Source organism: Battus philenor, unplaced genomic scaffold, assembly GCF_028537555.1.
Source record: "Battus philenor isolate CCGP_79_NKW_IND1 unplaced genomic scaffold, ilBatPhil1.0.hap1 SCAF_13, whole genome shotgun sequence".
NCBI classification, from domain to species: domain Eukaryota; kingdom Metazoa; phylum Arthropoda; class Insecta; order Lepidoptera; family Papilionidae; genus Battus; species Battus philenor.
Genome location: NW_027181675.1, coordinates 4268917 through 4289163, shown reverse-complemented (window position 1 = coordinate 4289163; position 20247 = coordinate 4268917). Strand labels below are relative to the sequence as shown.

General features: G+C 33.5%; 1 protein-coding gene across 6 annotated transcripts in view; it reads left to right on the top strand.

Annotated features, from left to right (window-relative positions):
- Window positions 1-788: 788 nt before the first annotated feature.
- pdm3 (pou domain motif 3) overlaps window positions 789-20247 on the top strand; it is a 217238-nt gene continuing 197779 nt past the window's right edge. For 5 of the 6 annotated variants that reach the window (XM_068776924.1, XM_068776927.1, XM_068776922.1 and 2 more), the window contains exons 1-2: window positions 789-1078; window positions 6276-6368. The gene's annotated coding sequence lies outside the window, so the exon portion shown is untranslated. Of the gene's footprint in view, window positions 1079-6275; window positions 6369-18589; window positions 18619-20247 lie in introns of those variants that run through there. The other variant, XM_068776921.1, reaches the window with a different exon arrangement.

The window sequence follows — 20247 nt, the reverse complement described above, 5'->3', positions numbered from 1 at the left end:
TGTGAGATGGCATAGTCCATTCAAATGCAGGCGGCCGGAGTTCAAATGGGCCACTAAGGTGATGCGTCCGAATCGGCAGCGCGGCCCGATAATGCATTGTCCAACGCGAACACCCCCGAAAATACAGCCGGCGGAAAAAGCCATCCTCACCACCTCCCGATAATGTCCCCCCACTACCGCCGCTCACTGACCATCTTTTTTTTAATACATAACTTTTTTTCAAGATGCATTTTTACATGTTTCGGCCTAAAACTTTACACACCCAACGGCACAAGCCGACCGGAGCGGTAACGCCTATCAAACGTCGGACTTCTCTTTCCAGCACGGGAAAAACACGCGCCGGACGATAGTGGCGCGAGCGAAACGACCGTACCCAAGCCCCGTGCTCCGTCTTAAACTAAGATTAAGGCTCTATTTCGATTTTCCGAACGCAAACTCTTGACCGAAACGCATCGCACGTCCGCATGAGCCTGCAGTGCCAAATTCCGGTCAAGATATTCTCACGTGAGTCGATAAACAATTAATAATTAATAAATAAAAACTGGCAGCGCCTGAAATAAGGCGACCGCTATACGTCTCACTCTAGCGTCCGGTGCGAAGGCATTCGCGCCACGACAATTGAGTTGAGTTGAATTGAATTGAGTCGGTTAAACCGTAAAAATGGTACGGGCGGGCTAGTGGCGCGAGAAAGAGACGAACGAAAGGCGGGTTGGCCGAGACCGCTGCCTTCTTCTCCTCGACTTACGCCGAGTCGCGGCTAGTGAACGTCAGCGTTCTGACGTGGACGGCCGTATCTGCGTTCGCTCGTGCGTTTGACGGGTCCTGGAAAAAAAAAATATTTCGCGCGTCTTTTGACAGCTAATTTGAAACTTTCCAGTGCGTTCGGAAATTGGACTGAATTCACATGTGTTGTTGTTTGATTTAATGCGTAAGAGATTGGAAACGTAATTTGCAGTGCTAATTATCGGTTCGGAGTGACCGTTGAGACGCTACAAAGTGATGAATCAGCGAACGCCGGCTAATTAACTGCGAATTGCTACGAAAACAATCTTACCGCCACCGACTGCCGTAGTGTGTTGTAAGTATTTCATTGTTTTGCTCGACACCGAACATGTATGAAGTTGGCAGGATTTTTAACTTTTTTATAATCCGTTCCATTATTAATTTTTCAAAGTAACCATGACTTATTAACGGAACGACCTTAATTTACACAAAAAAGTGAATTAAGTACGTTTTAACAAATAATATAAAAATAAAAGTTTCGAAAAGTTAGATTTTAATTAAAAAAATTACGTGACAAACTTTTTTAAATTTCCGCGCAGTGTTATTTTAAAATACATTCGAAAATCAAAGTTAACCAACTGGCATTAGCGTTAATAGTTTCATACGGTAGTTTTAAAAAAAGTTTTTATTTTTTGTCGCGATAAAGTGCAAAAGGTGTCTACGGGGCGGAGCGTACGCGATACGAACAGCTGATTGGTTCGAACACATCATGTGTTCGGTTTTTCGTAGGTATCACACGCGTATTTGTTTAAACATTTCCCTCGCGACCGGCGATGTGATTCATTAAAACCACGTGCGACAATAACAAACATGAAAACCGTGAAAATGTTCGCATAATTTACGACAACGACCATTTTTCTGAACTAAAATTATCAATAATGTCAATTAATTTTAATTATGCTACTATATCCCGATTCTAAATTCTGATCAAAATCTAATTTAGTAAAATATACAAACTAAAACTTTTGCTTGACATTGTATAAATAATAACTAAATCAAAAAAGAATAATCATAGGAATATTACTACAAATATTAAAATTAATTAATCGTGGGTGTATAGATATATTATAAAACCTTTATATTATCTTGAATTTTTTTCTATATTGGCGACAGAAAAGTTTGTAAGAGAAACCAAGCTACGAGTGACTTCGACTAAAACTTTGTTATAAACACATTGGAAGTAACATTTACTTTTAAAATATAATATACTTTAGTTAATTTTAATAATAAATGTATATTAAAATAGAGCATGGAAACAAATATTGTTAGTCGCATTAATTACTTGTAAAAATAACTTCTTAGAGAACCTTATAAGCTTTATATAAATATCATGCGATAATTTGGGAAATAGGTAATTAGTCTTAGTTGAGTTCTTTTTAGAAAAAAACCTAAATAAAAATTAAAGAAAATAGTGCACGTACATTTATAATTTTCATTTTTGTACGCTAAAATTATAAGAAAAGTCTTATAGATAAAAGTGATTTTTTTAGGATCGATAGACGGCTATCATCTAAATAAATGAAAAAATTAATTTACTTAAAACATTCTTATGCCATAAAACATTATGATGAACATTAATTTAAAAAACATTTTTTTAAAATATTTACAATAACTTCGTCTCTTGTCAAAAATTTAAACTATAGGGTGAGGCAAATTGTGAAATATTTTTTTATATGATATCTAATTTCTATCATAGAAAGCTTTATTCTTATGAAATATCTTAATTTTCTTTGGTGTCGATTTATAACGTAAAATTATTGTTATTGGTTTTATTATTTTAGTATAAGTTCATTTTACCATGAAATACCAAAACACGAAAATAAAAAAATTGTTTTTACAAGCCTATTAAGAAATATGTATTCTAAAATATAAAAAATATTTTTTTAATAATGATATCTGATATCCTAAAATTTTTAAAGTCTATGCTTCAAAACAATAAAATAAGTAAAAAAAAAATGTGAAATCAAAAATAAACATATAAATTCTCTTTGAAATTAAAATGTAGTCGTTGTAATATTTAATAAAGAATATAATCTCGAATGTGTTCTGGTATCATCTGTCATTTGATTTATATAAAGTGTTACAAACTTCTAAATCATTACGTCAAGATTTAGCGCATCACTAGTTAAATCAATTGTACCAATTCGTACGTATGAGTCGCGTTGTTAAACGATTTCGTACGATATGTCATAGTACAGTTCGCTCTGATCCCATATTAATGCGGCCCAATTGGTGTAAGCAGCAGTACATTTCCGTTCGTTTTTTAACATTGAGACGTTTGGAGTGGAAACATCGCGCCGTTTTACGACACAGAGCACCGTCTGACATCAACTTTTATAACCGTTCGAACAATTACGTCTAATCAGAGCCTCTACCATCCCGCTCTAAGCTTCAGCAGGTTGTACGTGTGAGTGGGACGACAACATTCAATCCGCTACGCCCATCAATGTCTAATTGCTTTTATTATTTTAAGGCATCGTAATCATTATGGCAGCAATAAAAATTGTAATTACTTCTCATTAGTTCAATTAAGAATTTTCTAGACACGGTATAGTTGATATGTTGATTGCGAAACAGTCCGATCTAGTGATGCATTGTGTTGGGAGAACGGGTTTTCACATCTGTGACGCTGGTAACATCGCCTGCGATCAGATCTGGCAACACTGATCGATAACGCTTACGGGCGTTAGACACGGCCCATACCCATCAATATTAATGATCTCCTCGTAATATGGAACTAATCGACATATTTTAATTCTTAATATCCATAAAGTACAAATGTTTTAGAACGTTCGAGAAATTTCGGAGACTTGCAGAGCGATCCAATCGTTTACTACACGTTAATTTAAATTTTAACATGGGAACTCTAAAAACACGATTTTTAATGCCGATTATGAGGCAAAAACATATGCATATCTCAAAATCGATTTAAAATACGATTAATTTATTAATCGCTTGGAAACATTATAGAGTCGAAATAACGTTCCATTTTCTAAAAAATTGTTACAATCACGGAATAATTGAATTTTATAACGCGAGTATTGGATACAAATCATCATTAAAACGGTAATAGCCATTTGTTACTACCGACGCTATATTAATTATAATTTTTAACACATTCCAGTACAAATGATTTTTAAAAAGCGATAACCTTAATGTTCTAACGGTTAATTCGTATTTATATAATTTGCATTCGTATTAAACCTGTTATTTTTATCTCGAAATAATTCTTGCACGCTTTTCTTTTAATTAAATGTACAGATGTAAAACATGACAATACTCACATACTTCACATATTAAAAAATAATGACAGACAGCAGTACTAAAATATAATTAAAAATAATGATATAAAACAGAGAAATAATGTCAGCACAACCGATAACAGAAAAGGACATATTGATTAACATTTTGCGTGTCTGTAATTTTATAAAAATAATGCTATTCAATGTATTTAAATAACAGATCAACATACACAAATGCCATAAAGGAAAAAATTATAAAAACGACACAAACAAAAAACAAACGCATGCCGTGTAATGACAGCGCAACAGATAATAAAAAGGGGATAGCATTGCGCGCGTTCGGAACGCGAGAAAAACTTGTGCTAAAAGTTCCACGCACGTGACTAACACGTGGTCTTGAGTGAAAAATCGCGCAGGCCCCGTGCTCCTTGTACGCCGCCCCACCGCCGCCCGCCTCGCGTGAGCGCCTAAGGACTTAGCGGTGCGCTCACACTCACAAGCGACAACGATTTTCAAACATAAATATCAAAAACTTAATACGTAATTTGCCAATATAGCCCAGCTAAAGCTATATAATAAAACAAGAGCTAATTTTGATGATTTTTTTATTTTTTATACGGATAAAATAAGCAAATATCACATACTTCAGCGTGATCATACAAGGTGGTTGGAAATATATACTTTAATTTTTTTGATACATCTAATAACCATGTATATATTTACAAAACTAATTTTTTTACCATTTTTCTTTTACATATGAAAATTACTTTTTATTTGGTATAAGCATAAGTCCAATGTTGTCCAAAATTTATCTTTTGTTTGTCTATACGTATAATTTTATTAATGAAACATTTATTTTCGCAATATTATAATTTATTTAAAAAATTTAAGTAGAATTCAATTTAAATTAATATTGTTAACACGCTCGCTTATGCTTACTAAACGCGACCGTTTAGTATTAAATCTGTCGCGATGCGATCTAGAGGCTTTCCAAAGGTACTTCCACTCGTTTAGTGGCTCAAGTTTTTTTTTTATTTATTTTCATGTTGAAACAGAAAAAGTTGTCAGGTAAAATTTAAATATTATGTTATTACTTTCGTTATGAAAAAAAACCTAATATTTAGACTACACTTATGTTTAACAGTAAATAATCTCTGAGGACATGGCAGTAACGTCTTTTAGACCGGACTTATTACTAATTTAAAGAACATTAAACCGTTTTCCACACGATTTATAACAACAAATACTACGACATAGTTCACAGAATAACCAGAATATTTTTACGTAATTTTTTGTATCTATAGCCCACGCAAATAAGGTGAATAAGAACTACGATCCACTCAACTAAATAATTATAAATAAAATCATATTTAAGGTTGGAGCGAGAGATAACAACGGAAAAATATAATCTGTTGAATGACTAAGCTAGTTAAATATCAGCTAATTTCTTGAACTGGTTTGAAGCAGTATCGGTCCTTTAAGGGTTGGTGAGGTATAGAGAGTAAGTTGGTCGGTCATGGTGCACACTAATGCATAAGGTAGGGTCCTCAGTCATAACGTAGGTCATCAGTCCTGAGCACCGAACCCGAGTCCCTCTCCCTCCAGTGCGATGGATCCCGCACCCGTACGATAAATCCATGGAATGTTAAGTTCTTTAATTCTATATAAGTAAAGATAATGATACTCTGGGGGTAAACTGTGGGTTACTATTGTAGCTAATCGCAGGCTGCATTTTTTCAATTAAGTACATCGTTACTAATTTAAAATTGTGAAGGTATATATCCCTTTGAATCCGGTCCTTCTCCGGACATTACACCCAAAAGTCGAGAGCCAACAACATGACATGACAATAGCTTTTCTTTCTAAGATTAGGACATTTATAACCATAAAAGCTTTAAAGTGGTTAACGTATACTTTGTTTTCTCTCAATTAATGTATGGTACATCCTATCCAAAAATCAATGGTTTGAGAAATAATAAATAACGTAATTATAATAGAGTGAGTAAAAACGTTTTCAAAATTCGAACTAATAAACATATCAAAATAAATTATTGTTTACTAGGTGGCCCTGTAGACTTCGTACAGTTATTGTTGCATCGTATCCTAATAGAAAAAAAAATGCATAACATATTTCAGAGTAATCACTTTATGGTATAAGTAAAAGGTAATAATGAAATTAAAAGCATCATTCAATTTTGATTAAAAAATAGATAATTGAACACGACATTAAGATCGATTTTATTTTGGCAGTAACGTGAACGGCAGCAGCAGGCAGCAAGCTGTTTTACCCTTACCTGAAGACGTCTTCCCTGCACAGGGACTTCCTATTTGCCAGTGGCTCTGGTAAGTACACTACGTTGTTTAGTTCTTTCATTTCATATCTTTATTATCCATACAGGAGTAACATCAGCAACTTTGGGTCTGTCCCATCCTATGGCTTATCTTAACGCAATAAGTTTGACTTGACCTAGTGATACAGGTCAGCACACTGAATATCATCAATCTCCAATTATGTCTATAGAAATTCTAAGTAATATTTGTTAAATTTAGTCTGACATTTTTTCCGCATGTGAACAAATCCTTATTTATGAAGAAACGAGATAAGTTATGCATTTCTGAAATAAACTCTGCCTGTCAATATATTTTTAAATCTTCTTAATAACGAGTTTGATTTGTCGAAAAACGAAGGAACATTTTAGTTTTGAAGAAAATTTTACATTCAATGTGATTGTTATGATAAAGTAAACTGAGTACGCGATATACGATTTCAAAGTTAAAGACAATTTAAAAACAAATATCTCTATTTATTGCAGGTATTCTTACGTCCCTTGTTATAGCAGATACGAAGCTATAAAATAACCGACGAGCTAATAGCTGATATAGTTTTGTTATTTTTAGCCCGTTAAACTAGCAGGAGCTTATTAAATAACATATAAATAACGCGTAACGTTTTCGTTTAACACATCTGTTAAATGTTATAATCATACGCGCGATCCCTATGTAATACGTATGCATAAAAGCAAGCCATAAAAACTATTAACTTTGAATTATGTGTGTTTGTATAAACGCTGTTAAGAGTGATCTTTATCGTTATGAGATTATAGCGCAGTATAGCGTGTAAGAACGATTGTTAAAAAAAATAACTAATCGTTACAAGGGTTAGCGAGAATCGTTTATTTGATATATTTTTGGGGAGTAAAGATAATATTGATTTTACTTAACAGAATCGATTTTGGACTGAATTCGCCGTAAAAAAATATATTTTCGTTTTTTCAATGGACCAAAAAGTTTTAGTAGCTGTATGAATTATATCTAGAATTTTCTGGAACAAAATTTGGCGCGAAATCATATCTAATTAGGTCTCCATAACACATGACATGGTTTTAAACTATATTTGACTGGTAGAGTTATTACGAGAAAAAGCAAAACTTATCTCATTGATTAGTAACGACGCGGTAAGGATGTGTTTACTTACTTTTAGAGTTTGCACAGTTTGTTTCTCGTTGGATTATCCTACTATTTGGCGTGATTTTAACTGATTTCATTTAGTCTGTGTGTGTTCCTCGGGTAACAATGATTAGTCAATCATATATCTTGTATACCTTTCACCTAAGTACTAAAATTTTATATAAAACTGTTGACGCATTTATTTCTTTCACTGGCTTTTAAGACTCTGATTAAAGAGGGCTTGGATGAATTTCTATACGTGATTAATATAGGTAGGAAAATTTAAGTTTTTTTTTTTTTAACTAGCTGTGTCCCGCGACTTTGCCCGCGTGGAATATTACTAAAAAATGTTTAGATTATTTAGTTTTTATTAAATTAAATTCTTATGTCACCCAAAATGCGAAACGTCAACATTCGTTCGCTTTTTTGTTTCAATTCAAATCAGCTTGAACTGTCACAGCAATATATGTAATTCATTAGAATGACAATGGCGCTATCTGTCGAAAATTGAACATACCAGCTTAAAAACTCGTGGACTACAACTTTGCTTAAGATCGTCGCTTGATCAAATGCATAGTTTACGATTCTATTAATGATATACAGACGAAAATTCATTTTTATGTACGTAGATAAAAAGATGTAGATACTATGACAAATCTATTACTATCGTAGTTATAAAGTAGACGTGAACACAACGCGGTGAACGATGTTATTTAAAAACCTTATTCGAATAAGAAACATTGTAATTCAACTCTTACTAAAAACATGTTTAAATGAAAAATGTCATTTATGTATTATCCAAACTTTAATATGTAACTTTAAGCCAGAATTATTAAGAATAGGCTTGTATTATTAATGTTTTTATCGCAAACAAACATTAAAACAAATGGATCATTGAGTAAAAATTGCCGGATGGATGAAACAAGATTATGTCTAGCCAAGACGGTCGCAGTTTACACTTCGAACAATAAGCTAGGTCCTTGCCAAGCTAATTTACTTATTTATTTACTCCACAATGGTTTAAGTTAACCACTAACATCGCACTGCAGTTGAACCACTTTGTTATGCAGTTAAATTTTATTAGGCACAATGAAGTTAAACTTTAAAGATTACTGTTGATAATTTAATCCGTGTTGACAAGAACTATTGTAGTATGATTAGTAAAGCGTGTTTGTGGACGGTAGGTCTCCCTCTAGTTGGATCAACTGTATCGTCAAAGTCAGGAAAAGTCGTCTAGATCGTGCAGCGCAAGACAAGTCATAGTAGACGATCTTTGACGACGGCCCATGCCATGTAGACAGTCTCTATTATCCTATATAATGATGATGTAAGTTTAATACTAATGTAATTAATTAAATATGTACTATTTGCTCCATAAAACAATGCTGCCATTACTGTAACACATTTTCTTTCAAAATAACATATAAATTTATGTACCTGTTTCTGTCACCAAATACTTAGCGAAGAGTGTGTTCCTATAGAAAAGATGCTCTAGGAAGAGAAATTTTGAGGGTTTTTTAGATTTGATCTCAGCTCAATTTAAAAACAATTTTATAAATTTTGAATTTTAAATCCCATAATTTTTTATTCAACATATATTGGATTACATTCCCTTTTAACGACAAGATGCGTTTATCAAATGTTCGGATATAAACACAATAGACTTTAGAAGAACGAGCAAAAGAAACTCAACATCACTGTATTTATTAAAAACATATAAAATTGTTTATTTAATAAATAGTTAAGTAGTTTGAAGAGGAATATATCACTCTCAATGAGTGATATCTTTTATGAAGTTATTAGTACTTAAGCTTAGCACACAAAGTCCGGGTTATTTTATTTTATTGTTATTCAGGTTAAAGGCATTGCAAGGCAGGTAAACAATGCCCCTAGAAAGGTTTACTAAATTGATGAATTTTCTATATGATCAATTTTATATGACTTAATAAATAGTGGTACGTAGCGGTCCGATTCGACGCTCCCTCGAGAGCCTTCGAACATTGCAACCTTAAAAGGGGTCTTAGGCTACATGACCTCTGCATCCCACTGCAACGAATCCGTGGAATCCACAAATGCCATTTGGGTAACAGAAAGAAAATGGTAAAAAAAAATCGATGAAGTAGTCTTGGGTATACACAATTATTTTTTGCCTCTGGTATTTATATGGCGTATATCACTCTTTTTAATAACATATGAAACATTTTATAAACGTATTGATAACAGTCAATATATTAATATCTTTTTTTTTAATTATTCATACATATGATGTGCCTCAGGTTACACGTATAAATTTTAAAAATTACGACTTGTAATGATATTTTACGTTTATGTAATGGTATAGTTGAGAATATCAATAGATCAGGCAAAACACAGCCATGCGAATGCGTATGCGCATAAAGTTTAAATTTGGAACGGCAAACGAACGCTCGCTCGTCCACGAGGCGGCGATTGGGCACGATTAGATCGACTCCGAGAACCGGTCATAAATTCAACCCTAAAACAACCGCTCTGTTTAGTTTGGAAGCACCATCCCAGTAATTATACAATAATTCATACTTTAATAAATACTAATAAATCGTTCCCGTACGCCGTCGCCGCATCGCATTATCGGCCATTATTACACGATGTAATTACGGACGATAAATTACCAAATAATACATCAATCAGATGTGTTATAATTTCGTTATTATTTTTTTTCAACAACACACTCGTATTATTTTATCGGTCGGCGGGCAATTTTATTAAAATTATAATGCGGCCTGTGCCTTATAAATTGGGGTAGCTCCGGGCTAGCTCGGCCTTTAATTATATACGTAATGTTTAATGATACATCCTTATAATAAGCTACCTGATATTCATGGTGGGCATAAATCAAATATTTCATTAAAACCCGTATCGGCCTCAACCCTTCGTCCGGCTGCTGTTATTAGACGGCGTTGGGTTGCTCAAGTCATCTGAAATACGCGCCGGTTTCTACTTTTTACCGCGCGAAACTTTTCTGGCGACTTTGATGAATGGGATCGATTTGCGGCATAATTGCCACGTTGCCAATTTTCGACTGTTCATCCGAAACCAGTTATTTACATAATTAATTCTGTTCGCAGATAGTATAAACATATCGGTAATCGTTCCTTGAAATTCGCTAGTCTTGTTAAATGCAGCGAACTTGATTGAATAATTATACATACATACATCTTTGATTTATTAAAATTTTACTCTACTCTAGTAAAAGGACTCACTTAAAAATTCGACTCTCTTAGGAAGCTCTAGTGATGTTCCAACATTTGGGACTTCATAGGACTTTTGATTATTGGGAAACAGTCCTCCTTCTAATTGAGAGAATGAAACTCTCTCCTGGATTTATTAGTGATATATTTATGTCAATTTTTTTACTTAGCCAGGTAAAAGTACAAGACTAAACCGAGGTTCAGCACTCTTGAACACCCGAGTTGGAATGCTAACTATATATCCAGTGACAATGTGTTGACTCTTTCTGAAGCTCTAAAACTAAAGTCATTATAATGACCTAGCATTACATGTAGAGCCTGCCTAAGCGATCTAAGAAGAGCTCAGCAATTTTGCGTGTAACGTCACAAGCTAAGATTCCCGAAGAAGCCTCCCTAAGTTACGTACGAGGTTTAGGATAAACGCCTTCCGCAATCTGCCTGTTCAAGTTAACAGATTTTTCCATCGCGGCTTTCTTGATAATTACAATCGGTATGTCGCCGTAAAGAGATACTAAAGTATTACAACGTAACGATAGTAACCGTAGAGAAATGACCTTGTATCGTGAAACTTATTTTTTATTTATTCATTTTATTATACATTTAGAATGATTTATACTGACCACTTGGGTGACTCAAAAGAACAATACCAAAAGCGCCCAATTTGATACAAAATAGTATCAAATAATATTAAGTCATATAAATATTTTTAGTCTTTGTGGCGATCTTTGAGGGGGCTAACACATTGCAGTGGGCATCCATCAGCTGAAAGTAGAAGAAGAATAAGTATTAAATTCAGCTCCGCTATAAGCGCCATGATCTGTAAAAAGCCTGCAAGAAACTTGGGCAGTTTTTGTAAATACATTAATAATGTCCTTAAAACAATAATATAGCTATTTATTTCCAATATTCATTGTCATTAGAATAGAACTTTTACAAGTGTAGTAGTATGATGAAGTGTATTGTAAGACTACACAGTCACCAATAAAAGACTAAGATACGTGATATACAAACATGGCAAACATAAACGATTCAAATTTTAGGCATCACAATGCAATGTGCAAATACTAATCACTTCATCATTTTGTGGCTCAACAAATAGACATAGCAAGTCTGTACACGAAGTGCGGTAGTCTGGTATAATGATGCACCTTTTCATAAATTAATTGAAAGGCAAAGTTGGTTCGTTTGTTGTAATATCCGAAACTACGGAACTAATGGAAAAATCTCTACGTTGAAATCGTACTGCTCTCCGTTACAACAAAGACTATATTTTTTTCGGCAAAAAAAAAAACACAAAAACAATCGAAACTTTTCTATACACGTCGGAAGTCGCGCTTTACAGTTCGTAATATATACGTATAAGCGGTAATTTTCACCGGAAATGGGCTATGGCTGATTAAGGAATAAATAAAATGTCAAATAACTCTGTTTTTCATTAAAGATTGCGTAAATTATTTAACGAAAATATAAAGTTCGCTATTGAAAAATAATATTGTACTTTTAAAAATAATACTTTTTTTGTCAAACAAAGGAAACGATTCAATTACTTATCGAAAATTATTTCGTCACTTTCCTGTAGATCTTCAGAAACATTATTTCTGTCGACACTGATGGTTCTCAAAAACACGTTTGAGCGTGGCTGTTGGAACTCGCCATTTCTTCTCGAATATTTTACTTTAATTCAAAATATTTTCAGAGAGTTGCATGAAATTGTTCTTGATATGTCTCTATAGAAAAATCACAAAGCGACAAATCTGGACTTCGTGATGCAATCAATATCAGCCTTTTCGATATAACTTTTCAAAAACATTTCTAGTACTAACTACATGCTGGTACTAGATATGCGATATGTGGCTTAACTTTAAAAAAGGCACGACAGAAACGCTATACTATATTACGAAATTAAAATTAAGTAAATTAACAAACTAAATTAACAACTAAGCGTCTACATATGTAGCTTTACGAGTATTTTTTTAAATGTTTATAACCTTTCTAATAATAAGACTGATTTCGAACCTTATTTGTCATGTTTCTTATTCGACTACAATTTATGAGTTATTTATTTTTTTAGTATATTGCTCTTGATAGCGATGTCGTGGTCATAAGGTAGCGGTCAAATAATTACCTATGTTATGCTAGTTCTCTTTCGCCTAGATGTTTCGCGCACAAATAAGATCTAGGACTGAACCCGTGTAAGCTTTCAGTAGAACTGTTAACTGGAGCGTCCTCAAAATTCACTGCCTCTAAGACAAGAAATCTTTCCATAATTTGTTAAAATACATGATTGCAGGGTTTATTAGTGAGATATGATCTTGAGTTGAGTCCTGGGGGTAATTAGTTTAGGATATCAATTCTTCGTTCAGGATATCTATCCTCCCTTAGAATTGTTTGCAATAATCAGTTGTATACATTATAAAATAATCTTAGAAGAACCAAATTTATGATAAACAAAAAATAAAATTAAGCTTCCTAATAATGCTTTCTTTCAAATTAAAGCTACGAGGGTTCTAAATGCACCACGATCTGAGAAAAGTTCACAACAAACTACTTTTTTATGATTAATTATATACCAATAAAACACTACTAAAGCAATTAAGAAGCAGAGAGAAAATAGATACACTCCGTGTTGTAAAACCGTACACTGATGTCCACAAAAGAGAACCTAATTTAAAAAATATTCGCAACAATCTTACCCCGAAATGTATTTTCAACGTATCGATGTATTTCCATCCTCTCTCTTTTACCGTCTATTTACTGTACTGTAATCTGGCAACTAATAAAAATCTTAAAAAGGGGGATCGGCGGAGTTTTCGTAAAGTTAAAATCTCCATATCATAACATATTTATACGAATTAAATAATAATTGGAGTACAGTTTTCTACAACACTTTGGCGCATATAATGACATTCACTATGTATCAGTTCGGAAAAGTATCTTCCTTTACTAATTTTCGCAACTAGGATTCGCAAACGATCGTCGACTTATTAGTTTTCTTGAATATTATAGCAATTCTATTAATTAAGTATATTTTTCATTGTTTAAAGTGAAAAAGTAAATAGGTTTATCTTTGTAAGTCTTCACATTCTTTCTTCTTCTTATTCTGGTCTCTACGAAAAAACATAAATATTTTGTCAAAACCTTGTTCCTACTAGGTTTTCTTTCCTTCAACTTTCCTATGTATGATTAATACGATCAGAATTTATGTCTTTTCATAACGTGACCAAAGTAAATCGTCTGAAAATTTACCGTATATAACTCGCTTATATATATTTCTTCTTCATCTTCTTGTAGTGTTTCTCCATTTACTGAAGGTTTTCGCTAAGGTACTTTTTGTATGTATTTAATTCCATATCGGATCACAGCTAGAAGTAGCAGTATTGCTAGACGCATTTATTTAATGTATCGCCAATACAGTAACGCACAGAAATATTAATTAATTTATTAGAAGTACGATCACGGCGTTCCAATTAGTTAAATAACTCGGAAGCAGGTACTTGTTTAGTGCCGTCATTATACTGTCAATTTAGGGAGCAAATTTTAACAATCGCTATAAGTACTCACATCCTTCTATTGTAATAGAAATAGTAAATAGGATGCTCGGGGCTTTATTAGGCCGGGTTTGAAAGAGCAACGAATGCGATGTATAAACAATAAGTTTTTATTTTACAAATACGTCGTTGGATCTAATGATACAAAATGTTGAAATTCGGGAATGGATGCATTCCGTTATGTTTGTTCTAACAATCTCGTACGAAATTCATGTCTGATATTTCGTCCTAGTTGAATTTCTATTTCGAACCACTAACGTTGAAATAATCGTTATACCTATTCACAAGACGGATAGGCTTTAAGACTATGTTTATTTATTAGATAGTTACAGAATTTCGTATATTTATTAGATATATACAGAATAATATTTCTCATGTAATAAATAATCTCAATTTCATAATAAGATTATTCAATTTCAGCTTATTTGTATAGAGATAAAATGAAAGTAATTTGCATATAATTGAAAGCTGTCATCATCACTTTAACTGGTGAACAGACTTCCATAAAGATTTCCAATAGAATAACATAAACTGTCGACGCATCGTCATCTTCGACGTCTTACGCTGCGATTTCCGTGGTCTCTACTTCAGAAACCTTAGACTGTATAACAAATTTTATTTTAAATAGTAATTTACTTGCATGATCTATTTTTAGTTCATGTTCAGGTAAGTTTGAATGGTTATTGCAAACTTTAATTATCTCGTACTCTTTTTAACATTTATAAAAGTCAATAAATAAATTTTGGCTTTGTTTTAGGCATAGCATTTCTGTTGCAGTAGATATAATTATTAGTAATTCCATTCAAATAAAACTTTCTAAGTAAGGAAAAGACCAATATTTAGCCAATAATCGATGTAACATAACTCCTGAAGATATCCCGTGGAGGGGTGAAACACGTGTTGAGTTATGTGACGGTGGCAGTTGTGTAATTCGCATTGTTTGCCGCATGCGCATTTATCAGCGGGCTGGCGGGCGGTGTACTTTGTTGCACGACTACCACTGCAAGTGCGGAAGTGGCTAAATATTGGTCCTTTTCTTACTTAGGATCGATTTCCGCAAGGTAACGCCTGATTCCATTAAATAAATAAAACATTTATTTGTACTAAAACAGAATTAATATATCTTTTTTATCCAGTTTAAATCATTTGAGGTTTATAGGTCTTTCTATCTCCATAATACTGATTTGTTTAACCCAATAACTGTATTTAGAAAGATACTTGTTCTTCTTTTCAACCGATTGATATCCACTACAAGGCACATGCTTCCCCCAAAGATCGTTGTGATGATTGGACTTTGACTGGCCGCATCCCGCAACTTCCCTCAACCTTACCTATATTGTCAGTACACCTAGTCACGCCGCGTCTACCGGCCTGGAACAGCCACTCGAAAACCTTTCACCCTATCCTTCAGTTATTATCCAAAACATTGTGTACGCAATCCTTTATCTATCCTGTACTCGCTCGACTTATTATATATAACATATACAATAGTTTAATAAAGATTTTTAGAAAGTTTAAGACGGTCTAACAATTACGATTCTTTTTCTATCAAACACAGGATGTTGTATAACAAAACCTTTTATGTCAATGCACTGTTCATAAGATACGGCAATACTTTTTTTAACAGATGAATGTCTTATTCAACATATAAACAAATCTGTTTTACCTAATAAAAATATGATAGTGTATAATGTAAGCCGGTGAAAATTGGTATGTAAACTTGGATATAATTATAGTAACAAAGATTTGTAATTAATAAAACTTAGAGACATCTAGGATATGCTCTGGGACGAATTCAATCTACATGACGCAAATACACAGACCCGTTCGCGGAGTCTCAATTGTTGTTATTGGATCACGACTCTGATAGCGTCCTCGTTTAAATATTTCCGCAAGCTGTTGACGTTGTGTGGTCTACGAATGGAAGTTTTGAATCTTTAATTTTTTTATTACATATGTTCGAAATGATTATCATGAAGTTGTCTATAATAATATATTATAATCCTAGCCCAAATGTTTATAAGCAGCGGTAGCCCAGCGATCATAGGTTGCTAGTTCAATTCCCGAGATACACTCTTACATAATTCTCACTATGTGTATTCATTATATAGGATTGCAACGGCCAGAAACAAGATTCCAGAGGACGGCCAGCTGCAAATTCTGTGTACCATAATACCACATTTAGATCGCCAACCCTCCTGTCATGCGTGGCGATTATGGTATATCACTCCATAGGTATCTTTGGGGAAGTAATTTGCCTAGCAGTGGGCGTCTATGAGCTTAAACGAAAACGAACGACAAATATTTATGAGTCCTGTTAGTGTATTTACATTTATATAGTCTTAGTGTGATCAGTTATTTTTTAATATGTGGATCTGTTTTTTAGTAAAGCCTTTTTTCTTATGTTGTTATTCTGTGGTTTTGCTTAGGCTGTTCGGTGTTGGCTTTCTTTTATTATCATATTTAAGCACATCGCTTAGATGTTTTTTTCCTTTGTTCATGGTCTATTGTAGGTATAATGTGAATTAAAGACATTATTACTATTTCATAATTAAAATTTACTAAATTAAAGATTTAATATTTTTTCATAAAATAGCTAACGCAAAATCATTGCAACAAAAGACTTTTAATTTCTTATTTAAACCATCTTAATTAGTTATGTGAAATTCTTGTATAGTTAAGTCTTCTTGTTGTTTTCGTTTTTTTTTATGGTGTAATACTCAACTTATAAAACTTTATGAAGTCGTTGAAGCGTTACAGTTCAATGGGGAAAATTACGAGCTTAGTGTTCTTTACTCTTGTTTTGTCAGAAAAACATCTATAGACTTCTTAACTGTTATAAACGTTTGTTTTTCAACTGGTCTTCGTCTTACTATTTTATTTCTTTTACTAAACTTATAGATTTTTGTATATAATATCCATTTCTGATATAATTTGGTATCTAACGTTGTTCAACATTATTAAGGAAGCTTCAATTTTTGTAATAAATATTGCTTATCGACAGCTTCTTCAGGTTATCACTCACTGAGTGCTTAGGAAGTCATTTATTCCTATGTCGCCAAGATGGGACAGAAGGCATCCATAGTACGTCGCCATCCCAAACGGTCTTGAGCCTCGCGCTTTACTTCGCTCCACGTCATTTCAACTGCCCTTATTTCTGCAGTGATAATCCGCCGCCATGTTTGCATTGGGCGGCCACCTTTTCGCTTTTCCTGTGGTTTCCATTCTAGAGCTTGCCTCGGTATGTTATCAGAGTCTCTTCGGAGCGTGTGGCCTATCCAGTTTCACTGCAGTGCTTGATCTGCTGGCCGATCGGCATCTCACCGCAGCGTTTCCGGAGATCTACGAATTAATTTACTGCGTCCAAAGGTTCTGAAGTGCAGATCACGGACCAGCAAGCGCAGCGCTTCGCTCCCAATCGGTCTCATGTTATAACGTATATCTATATCCAGCATTATACGTTCTGTCGCTGAAATGATGATGATGGTGACATATGACCGGTGAAGAGAATCCCCAACATTAAGCTAGTGTTTTCACACAACCAGCAGAAAGTAGAAAATTATTTTTATTTATATCTATGGGAAATTTTAGTCTCGTGGCTTGCACACTATTTCGTACATACGTTATAATATCAATCAAAGGTTAAATTATTAAGTAATTAAATTTATTTATAACGGGAAGCTAATTATTTTGATAGTTGAATTTTCAAATACAAGAAACATTCCTGTATATATATATATATATATATATATATATATATATATATATATATACAAAATTGCTTCTTATTAAGAGATTGTAAAATAAAATTTAATATTATTATAAAATTGTATGCGGATACAATTAATGTCTAATCAAGCTGCTATTATATACATATTTCCTTATCTGTTCTCATGAATAACCACAAGGTCACCTAATATTGAATGTCATTTTCGAAATACGGCCTAATGTAATTAACAAAATATGCGTCATTAGAGACGATATCTTACTTTTATTGATAAACATGTCAGATGAGTGGATATTATATATACTAAATGTTCGAATTATCGTAATTTTTAAACGATTTTCAGTTATTTATATTGCATTCATTTCATATGAATATGTTAATTTAATTCCATAAATATTCAAGGCTGATACGTTTAAAGGTTAGCAATAAAATATAATCATTGTTTATTATATTTATATGTAATTAAATAATTAATATGTTTATAAATGATGTATGAATATACATTTTAATTTACTATGCAGTTGTCTAAACTATTCGTGGTATAGATAACAAATACTTGGTTGTCAGGCCTGAGTGTTCACCTCAAGTCTTCGACGTCGCAACGGAAACTTTCTTCGTTATTATCGCATTCGCCGTACACCGACGTAAGTTCTTATAAATCCATGACTTAGTTATATTATCCGTGTAATGTTCCAATTGTTGTCTTAGACGAGAGACCATAACCTCTATGACTCTTAATCTACGAGTAAAGAAATATTTAATAGATAGGCGGCGGTATTTATTTTCACGACATATGAAAGAAAAAAGAAAATGATCCGTCATGAACAGAACGTCAAATGGAACTAGAAAATGAGAATTAGCACCAGCAAAAAGATAGCAAAGACTCTTACACATTACACAGAGGTTTGTTTTTATTTTATGTTCCCACCGTTTCGGATGTTATGGATATTTAGTTCTGAAAAGGATCTTCTGGGCGTTGTATCATTATGGATAAGAACAGAGAACGACTTCGCTTTTTCGACTTTGTTCGACACGACAGGTTATGTAGGATTGCACCCACTGATAACCTCGTGATATTTATCGTTATATCGTTATCGTTTTCATATGTAAGGAGAGAATCCCCGGACAGAATCCATCCGCTAGAGTCTAAGGGGGACAAGAGAGGGAGTCTTTACAAGTACGTGGCCTTCTTAGTTCTCTACGACGAGTACCATTATCTTTCATTATTCCACCACCACAATCGCGGTACAACGCTTAGTCGCGAAGGGTAGAGAGAAAGCGGCACTTTGTAACACCGATGGTCAACTGCATTCGCAAATCCGTTGCGAGAGATATGGGCTCGTTGAGTTCTATCAGAGCGGCCATTTACAACTAGCTACACTCAAACTGGCCACACACAAACTAACTTTACACTTTGTAATAGTGTATCCGTGTAGGTTTCTCTTCGATATGGAGTAGGTGATCACGGCTACTAAACGCATTTACCACGCTAAGGCGGGCACCAGAAATTCTATAAAACTATCAACTTCATCCTTGACCAGCTCAAGATTTAGACCAGGCTCTTCACATTACACTACCAATAAGTCTTGACTTATTTTCAATTTATTTATTTTTTTTATTTTGGTTCCGTCTGCTGTGTTTCGTTACAAAACGATTATAAATATGTTTTTTTTTTATTTTTATTGATTTTTCTTCTATCTTTCTTCATAAATTATTTCTCTCTTTAATTTTCATCCTTCTCAAAATCTTACATTATTCATGTTCTGATCTTCTTTTACACGTATCCTTTCTTTCCTCGTCTACATTCCTAATTTCTAAGTTTCTTTGGCTGTATGATCTTTAGACAACCGGATAATTTTGACAAACTACTGAAAGGAAAGTAGACAGTAAAAGACCACATTGGTGATCATCTAAACTAGTTAAGCCATATCAATAACTGATTTCCTTTTGGAACTGCCCTGACGAATTTAGAAAATAGGGTAGTTTGTGTTTTTAGACAGCTTGTCATCGATTACGTCGAAGCGTTTCAAGACGGACACGGTAAGAAATAAAGAGATGACTCAGAAGTACGCTATTTCAACTGTATTACTTATTAATTGCGCTATTGCTTTCCAGTTACGTTTTGCACGATTGAATTCGTGGTGAACATGGTATAATTTGTACAATAGTATTATTTGTACGTATTTGAGAACGGTTTATTGTCTCACTACGAGACACTAGATCTTAATCAAAATAAAAAAAATGTTATAATAATAAAGGAATCGTATTTTTTA